Genomic DNA, 8,720 nt, shown 5'->3' with positions numbered 1-8,720 from the left:
TCGCCGTGAGAGCACCCTCATGTCCTGCTCTAGAGACTGTATTCCCGGGTCTCCTGGTCCCTTTGGACCTGGCCTGCCAATGCGTCACCTTGAGCAGATGCAAATCCCCATCTTGGCATTTCATGGCTTCTGCATCTATTTTTGATTTTTCTGTATTTTGTCTCTTTTGAATGAGAAAAAAAAAATGCCCCTGCTTATGAGAACAGGAGGAACCAAGTTTCAGGAAGTGGCGCTCATTACTTAATGGGGAATGGCATCTCACTGTTGTCCCGAGAGCTGTCCGTCGTGGTTTTTAACCAGGGCCCAGCCGTGAGCGGTCACTGACACTGCCTCTCGAACTTTCTTCTCAGGCGCCAGCTCGGGGCCCCTCCTCTGCAGTCATCCTCCAGCGGTTTCTCTTCTCCTTACTCAGCACAGCCCTGAAGGCAGCCACTCCCTCCAGAATCCAGAGCAGGTCCCCTTCTCTTTCTTTTTGTCCCTGACCACAGATGCAGAGATCATGGGTGGAGGATGGAGACCCTTTTGGAAGCCAGCCCTGCCCCAGGGATGTGATTTCCTGCCCAGTACTGAGGACTCCTTTCTTGGGAGTCAAGAAACACATGACACTGGCCTGGGGCTGCCTCGTGCCTTTCCTGAGACTGTTTCTAGTAGGGATGGGGAGGGAAAGAAGATTGCCATCTGGGGGTACCTATCCAGACACGGACCCTACCCTCATGCCAGCTGGCTTAGGTGATGGCCAGTCAACTGCACAGAATCCCACCGACACGGACCCAGTGGCACCCCCCTCGTCCCCACAGCTACGGCGTGTCACCGAGCACCCAGCTCAGCTTGGACAGAGTTAATTTGGATGACAGCTGTGTGGAAGGTCACCCAGCAGTCCGTGTGTAGACGGTGGGCAAACTCTCACAGTCCCCCATGAGGGGAGTGCTGGACTGGCTGTGTACCAAATTCCAGATCCCTCTCTCTGGGGCAGACTCAGATTAGCCATGCTCCCAGCACCAATGTCTACGCTGGATGTCGGCTTCTTAGTTTGCAGTGAGAACCCCATCTGTCCAAGGGTCCAGAGAGCTGCGTCTTCTGCTTCCCCCGTCTGTGTGGGGAAATCTACCTGGCCAACTCCTTAATCCGATGGTTGCCTGGTGACTGTGGGATCAGAGCCCTGGAGCAGGGGAGCAGATTTGAATGCTTAGTGACATTAGGCTTCTGTACATTTTTCTCCCCGATCTTTGTTGCGGGGGGTTTGGGGGTTGCCAGCCACGGGGACCAGAGAGTTAAAACCCATTCCTGAGACAGAACTACTTCTCTTCTGGCCCCCTGTTTTTCTGGGTTTCTGTGGCTAAAAGATTCTCTGCTCTAAAGCACAGTCTCCTTTAGTTATGGGACTCACTTCAGAGACTGTCTGGACTTTCTCCCTCTTTTGTTTGTGCTCGTGGCTGCTCTGATCTCCAGGCTAATGGCGTCTGGTATAAAACTTCCCAAGCTTCTCAGCACATGGTGGAAAAGGGCATCGGCCTGACGCTCCCCCTGCTTGCACCTCTCTCTCTCTCTCTCTCTCTCGGTCAAATAAATAAATAAAATCTTAAAAAAGAAAAAAAAGCATATATCGATAATACACATATCATGCATGGATTTACTCTGTAAGGGAAGGAACAATGAGGTATGACCTGGGACAAAAAGGACATAATTCTCCTCTAATTCTAATTGCTCACGCCGCCTTCTCCTGGAGCTAATGCCTACCGAGCACTCAGGGTGCCTCCCAGGCCTTTCTCTTACCAGACGAAGGTGCGCATCTCCCTCAGGATTTCCAAGCACGTGTCGTAACCCGCCGTGTGTCTGCCCACAGCCGACTTGGCCGATCTCTTACCGATGAGCACGTGGGTTAATTTCAGTTGGTCATTCTTGTAGACACTGTGGTCGCGCGAATGTCCTTTTGTGAACGTTTTCTGGCCCGTCTGGGCATCTGCGGATGTTTCTGTGCGGCAGGCGAGAGGAAATGGCGCGCCGGGTGAGAGAGCGAACCGTCTAACCTGTTGACAGACTCCGTAAGTCCTTCTTCAGGAAGAAGACCCCAATTTCCACTCTGGTGATGGCATAATGGCACTTCTTTCTCTATGTGCTCCTCCGTGTCCATTTTTGTCAACGTGATGTGAAAAATAACATCATTATTGTTTTTTTGGGATACTGTTTTAATATGACTATATGTGATTGTTAATGACTTTTTTTTTTTTTTTTTGACTTGGACTAACCCCGAAGTGAATGCATTCTCCCCAAATGGAAAGAGCCAGAAAATCCCACCGATCCCATGTTCAAACCTTGTATAGGTTCTAGTCGCTTCCCACCACCTATCCTGTTGCCACCTGGCCGGTGCCGCCATGTTCCGTGGTCGTGGTGACTGAAGCTGCGTCCTCATTGTTCTTCCTGCCCCTGGCTGTGGCTATTTCAGTGATGGCCTCCAGACCCTCCTCTTACAACTCCTGGGCTTGAGACTCTCCAGCGCCCCTGCCCTCCCATCTCACTCATCTGTGAGTGGAGGTGAAGCCCTGACAATGTCCTGGACGCCGTGTCACTCCCCCCCCATTCTCTCCCCATTGCTAATTCAGTCCAGGTCCACTGACCTCTCTGCTCTCCCTCTGGTCAGATAAACGTCCCCCACGGGCTTTGGCACAGGCCGTCCCTCCCTCTGGAAGGTTCTTCCCCCGATACTCACACAGACAACTTCCTCACCTCCTACACATCTTTGTTTAAATGTCATTTTCTCAGTAAAGCCTTCCCACATTTAAATCTGCAAACTCTTAATCTTTGTGGCTGTGTTTATAGATTTTTATGGTACTTTCAAACATATCATATAATTACTTACTATTCTGTTTATTGTTCGTTATCTGTCTCTCCCAACTATAGTGTCAGATTCTTGAGGCGAAGGCTCTGTTTTTTCCTCTTCTCAATTTATTTAAACAAGCAAATGAAATACCAAAACCAGGTCACCCAATTCTCCTACTCCCTACCCCCCACCTCTAGTAACCGCTCATTTGTTCTCTATGAGCTTGGTTATCTATACGTGCAGGTTTTTTTACATTAATTTTTTTCCAAGATTCCACCTGTAAGAGAGATCATTTCTCTTTCTCTGTCTGACTTGTTTCACTTAGCATAATGCCCTTGAGGTCGATTCGTGGGGAAGATGGCAAGATTTCATTCTTCTTTATGACTGGGTAACATCCCACTCTGTAGGTAGACAACATTTTCTTTCCCATTCATCCATTGGTGGACACCGGCTGGTTTCCGTGTCTCAGCAATTGTAAATAAGTGTTGCAGAGTATGGGGGTACAACTTTTTAAGCTGGTGATTTCATTTCCTTTGAATGAATTTTCAGAAAGGGGAATTGCTAGATCATAGGGGAGCTTGAATTTTAACTATTTGAGGGAACCCCATATTGTTCTCTGCAGTGGCCACACCTACTTATAATCCCACCCGCAGGGCTCAAGGTGCTCTTTTCACCATACTCTTGCCAACACTTGTTATTTCTAGTCTTTCTGATAATAGCCACTCAGACAGATGTGAGGTGATGCCTTACTGTGGCTTTGATTTGCATTTCCATTATGATGAGTGATGTTGAGCATCTCTCTGGTCCCTGCTGGCCATCTGTAGGTTTTCTTTGGAAAAATGTCTATGCAGATCTTCTGCCCATTTTTAACTGGATTTTTTCTTTTTTCTTTTCCTTTTGTTTTGTTACTCTGTTTTTTGCTATTGAGTTACATGAGTTCTTTATATATTTCAGGTATCAGCCCCTTATCAGATATATGACTTGTAGTATTTTCTCCCATTCAGTAGGAAAATAGCCTTAGGTGGTGTTGACAAAGATCTCTGCGAAAGAAATTCAGACGGGGTCTAAGGTTGCTGCAAGGTGAGGGTCAGCTAAGTTCTTCATGAGTGAAGCCTCGGGTAGGACAGGACTTTCTTGGGTAAGAGCACAGCTGAAGGGTCTCCTGGACAGGGAGTGAGGGGCTGTGTGGCTGCCCAGATCCCACGTTCACGTGCGTGCTTGTGCTTTAGTTCTAGGCATTATCCCCTGTTTCTCAGGTGCTTCCTACTTGAGTCACCTGGGCTGACTCCACTCCTCACTGAGCGACTGAGGTGAAGATGGCCAGCAGCCTGTCCTCTACCCTCGGCCAAATACTGTACCTCGGGGGAGGAGATCTGCCCCTGCTCTGCTCTGGGTCCCCACCTGGGGGAGAGCCCCTTACCGCTCCTACGTGAAGAGGCCCTCCCTGGGTTGGGTGGGCTGGGGCGCCGCCTTCCGGGCATGAAGCCTGCCTCCTGTGGTGGGAGCTTTCTCTCCGTTCCCCCCAGGTCACTCCTGCGTCACCCCCTCTGCTGGACCAGAGCTGTCCTGTGGACAGTCCCCAGGCCGCCTGTTCTGTGACATGTGCCCACGTCGGAGGGGGATGATGGCAGATAACCTGGATCACAGGGTCCTGGGCACCCTTGTGCCGCCATCTTCTCCTGGCCCTGTCAGGCTTCCAGACTGAAGGTTTCGGGGACTGGGGCCTGTGGCTGGGCCTTTCTCTCCTCACTCTTGTCACCCCTCATGGACGGGAAGAGGAGAGACACAGGAGGGCTGTCTGTTGTTGAACTCTTCTGGATTCCTGGACATGCTGTCACCTGAGGTGGGCCATGCTGCCTTGGGGTGGGTGGGGAAGCCAGCCAGGGGTGGCGGCTTTCCCACCAAGTGCGGGGCCCTGGGCTGCAGCTGACGTGCCTCCAGTGACCGTGACATCGTCAAGAGCTTGCTTGGTCCTCACAGTTACTATCCAGCAGGGGTTTTATTATTGCTCCATTACACAGATGAGGAGACTGAGGCATAGAGCCACTGGAAATTGTCCTGCCCACATGGCTAAGCAGCGACAGAGCGAGGATTCCAATGCCGAGAGCCTGGCACCAGGGTCCGTGGCCACACGTACCTCCCTTGCCATTCTCCCACACTTCAGACAGGAAAAAAACCACGAGTGTAGGAAACATTATATTGACTTCTAAAAATATCACTAAATGAAGGAGAATGAAATGATCAAAATGGTTTCAATTCCATGAAAAACTGTAACATTTCTTTTAAGATCACCATTGATCCATTGGCTATATTAACAGAAATGTTTGCGAACATTGTAAAAAACCTTTTTTTCCCACTAAGTACAATTGCCTCCAAGGTACAAATCAAGTTCCGCTCACATGGCCAGATGTCACCGGTCATTGGCAAGGGGCTGGGTTTCTCATCCAGGCTTTCCGCGCGGCGTGTTGCTTCTGGAAGGACGACTGACTGACATACTCGGTGATCCGGATCACAATCTGATTTTCAAGACATTTTCTTGAAAATAAATGAAGCGAGACTGTTTCTTCAAGAAAAATAACTGACACTATTTGTTGCCAGTTGTAAAATTGAAACTTCCAAGCGAAAATTAGAATTTTAGAAAACTGGTATCCACTCCTGTGAGCTTGATGGCTTCCTGAGTGAGGTCAGCGGTTATGTTAATGCTACGATTTCCGGAGGTTGTATCATGAAATGTGTCAACGTATCATTAGATCGGCACAGCCCAGTGAATCAATATTTTCCAAATGACCCATGTGTGTTGTTGCACTCATGAAGAGGTAAAAATACAATGTTCAAAGTGCATGATAGTGGGTTTCAATGCAACAGTGTTTGCAGAATTAATTAATATGGTTTCAGGTTCTATATCGCAGCCAACCTTTAAGAGAGAAAAATTTGTTGAGTTTTGGTGTAGTATAAAAGAGAACAGCCCCAGTGATCGGAAGAGCCTGTTACAAAGCCGTTCTCTCTTTTCCAACTACATATTTGAGGCTGAGTTTTCTTCATATACCGCAACTAAAACAGTAAGACGCACAGATTGAAAGCAGAAGCAGGATGGGGGAATTCAGCGGTCTCCCCTAATTCAGACCTTTAGGGAGCCTCGGAAAATACAAAGGGTTGCCGTTCTGCCCACTGATATTTTTGCTTTGAAAAAATAGTTATTTCTCTTAAAATGTGAAATTTACACCAATATGTAATGAATCTGTATTGTGGTTTTTGATACAAATTGAAAAGTGTTCAAAAAAATTGTCTCAGTTTAAATTTCTAGTATAGCAAATATCTTCGCAAATACAGCTCATGCGAACGCCAGCTCCTTAGGGATGCTCAGTAAGTTTTAGGAGTATGAAGTGGTCCTGAGACCAAAAAGTCTGACATAAGGCGCTTTTTGGAAAAGCCAGCCTTAGTCGAGAACAGTTAAGAGGCTCCTTTCAAGGCCCCCAGTTGACGAAGGCTGTGCTGGGAGCTGGGGTGGACTTCCACGCGCCTTACTGGTGAACTCGCAGCAGCTGGAACTTCTGCCTTCCATGCGAAGGGCCCGGACCCCGTCTGGCGTGGCTCGGAGAGCCCTGGGCAAGTCCCCCCTGCGGCAGGCTATTTCAAACAAAATGTAATGTGGGCACCAGCGTTTATTTCTGAACAACGTGCAAAAAGAGAACAGCAGAATGTGAAGTTCAAGAGAGAATGGGCAGTGAGCAATGTGGGTGTCGCGTGCCGCGGCCGGGCAGTGGGAAGCACTCCTGAGAGGACTCGGGGGCCACGCCGACTCAGGCTAGTTTCGTGTTGGCCTGTCCTGTCTGCACCTGCCTGTGTCACCCCAGACTGTTGGGAAACGGGGCCTCAGGCACCTAGCTTCCGTGGCTCGGCAGCTGCGCCGTGTCAAGTGGTGGTCTGCTGGGGACCTCTGGCTCCCCGTGCTTTCCTCCCTATCAGGATAGGGCGGAGTTTATGTTGTGAGATCTGCAACTGGAAAGGGGACTTTGTATTTCGGAGCACGAAGGATATAAAGAGAGTAAAGCGTCTTTGGTGGGGGGTTTTACAGGGAGTCCAATCAATGAAGGGTTTCACCTTCCTCCTTGTTCCTGACAATATTTACCGTGTCTCCGCCCTGCCCTGCATTCAGGGATGAAGGAGACGCGGCTCCACAAGGAAGCGTTCCGTGTAACTGGGAATGTTTGGGCAGCGGGAAGTGTGCAGGGCCGGGAGAAAGCCATTTCCTATGACATGGGGGTGGGGAGTAGCCAGTGTTCGTGCGGAAGGGTTCTGGGCTCAGGTGAGCCTGAAGGCTGAGTCCAGGCTGACCCAGAGGTAGGGATTCTGAGGACAGGGCTGTAGGTTTAGGGAGGAAAACTCAGACAACTTTCTTGGAGTAGTTTGCTTACTTTGACAAGTTCTTTTATTTAGCTGATCCCTCTGCACACATGGGGCTGCCTCCTGCCAAGTCCAGCTTTGGATGGCTGGAGTGGTCTTGGAGAGATTCGTTGAGAAGATGGAGCATGAACTTGAACTTGAAGGATGGCCAGGATGTGAGTGGGTGAGGAGGAGCAGGAAAAACATGCAAGGATTAGGAGGTGAGGTGAGTGGAGACATGGAAGCAGGACGATTCAAGGCACATGGACCCGCGTAACCCAAGCAAAGGAGTTGTGTGGGGAGCAGGTTGGGGCTGCAGAATTCGAGGTCTGGAACTCCAGAACTGAGTTTGGAGCCACAGAGGGTCTTCGAGTGGGGACGGGGACTGTATGCCTTGGGGCTCTAAGAAGGTGATGCTGATGGTGATGCTTGAAAGTGATTGAAGGAGAAACCCTAGCCCTGGAGCCACTGGGGTGTCTCTTCATTAGGAGATGAAGGAAGAAGCTCTAGGGGGACCAGTGGAAGTTATATGGCGAGGGGGGCAGGAGCCCAAGCTGCCGCCAGGTTTTTAGCCCAGCACCCGCGGAATACACTTGTGTTTCCTCACATAGCCAAGCGCGCCACTGATCTTTAAGAAGTGCTCATCTTCTTTGGCCCTTAGTTTCTGGGAGGAACAGGAGGAAGAATTCTCTCAGGCTGGGAATCAAGCTCACTTCGAGGCTCTTAGTCTTAGGAACACACAGGGTTTCTGGGGCAAGGAACCAAAGGACAGATAATGAGCTTATGCCCCACTTGTTCATGGGTGCCCGTCTGCTCTATTAGTCGGACACGGTGGGCAGCCCGGGAGGAGGCCCGCAGCCCCCGCTTCCGGGGTCCATGTCCTCATGCCACATGCTTCCCTGGGGTGTGGCCTGGACCCTGACGACTTGCCTCTCATGAACAGATAGCAGACATCAGCAGAAGTGATGGGACATCACTTCTGTAACTGGACTACAAGTCAACTGACCTCAGTCCTGTTGTCCCTCTCTTCTGTTCCCTTCCTCTGAGAGGAGTGGCTTTTGTGGAATGAGCCACCTGTGGGGACGCCCATGAGGCAAGGAAGTGAGGTCTCCAGCAACAGCTGGCTGAGACCTGAGGCCTGCCAGCAGCCACGAGAGAGATCCAGGAGCTCCATCTTCCCCCGGTGTCTCCCTGAGCTGTCGCAGGCTCCCATCATTTTTATTTCTTTTAAGATTTGTTTATTTGAGAGAGAGAGAGAGAGAGGGAGGCACAGAGGGAGAGAGAGAATCTGAAGCAGACTCGCTGTTCAGCGGGGAGCCCCATGGGGAGGGCTTGATCTCATGACCCCAAGATCGCGACCTGAGCCAAAAACCAAGAGTCAGACACTTAGCCCACTGAGTCATTCCGGTGCCCACCATGGCCTCTCATCTTGATTGCAGCTCCAGAGAGGCTGGCGGCCCAGGGACCCAGCTGTGCCACCCCCAGATTCCTGACCCGCAGGAGTGGCAAGGCAACAAAC

The sequence above is a fragment of the Mustela nigripes genome, chromosome 7, assembly GCF_022355385.1.
Source record: "Mustela nigripes isolate SB6536 chromosome 7, MUSNIG.SB6536, whole genome shotgun sequence".
In the NCBI taxonomy this organism is placed as follows: Eukaryota; Metazoa; Chordata; class Mammalia; order Carnivora; family Mustelidae; genus Mustela; species Mustela nigripes.
The sequence above is the reverse complement of the archived record's forward strand: the minus strand, read 5'-3'. Positions refer to the sequence as shown.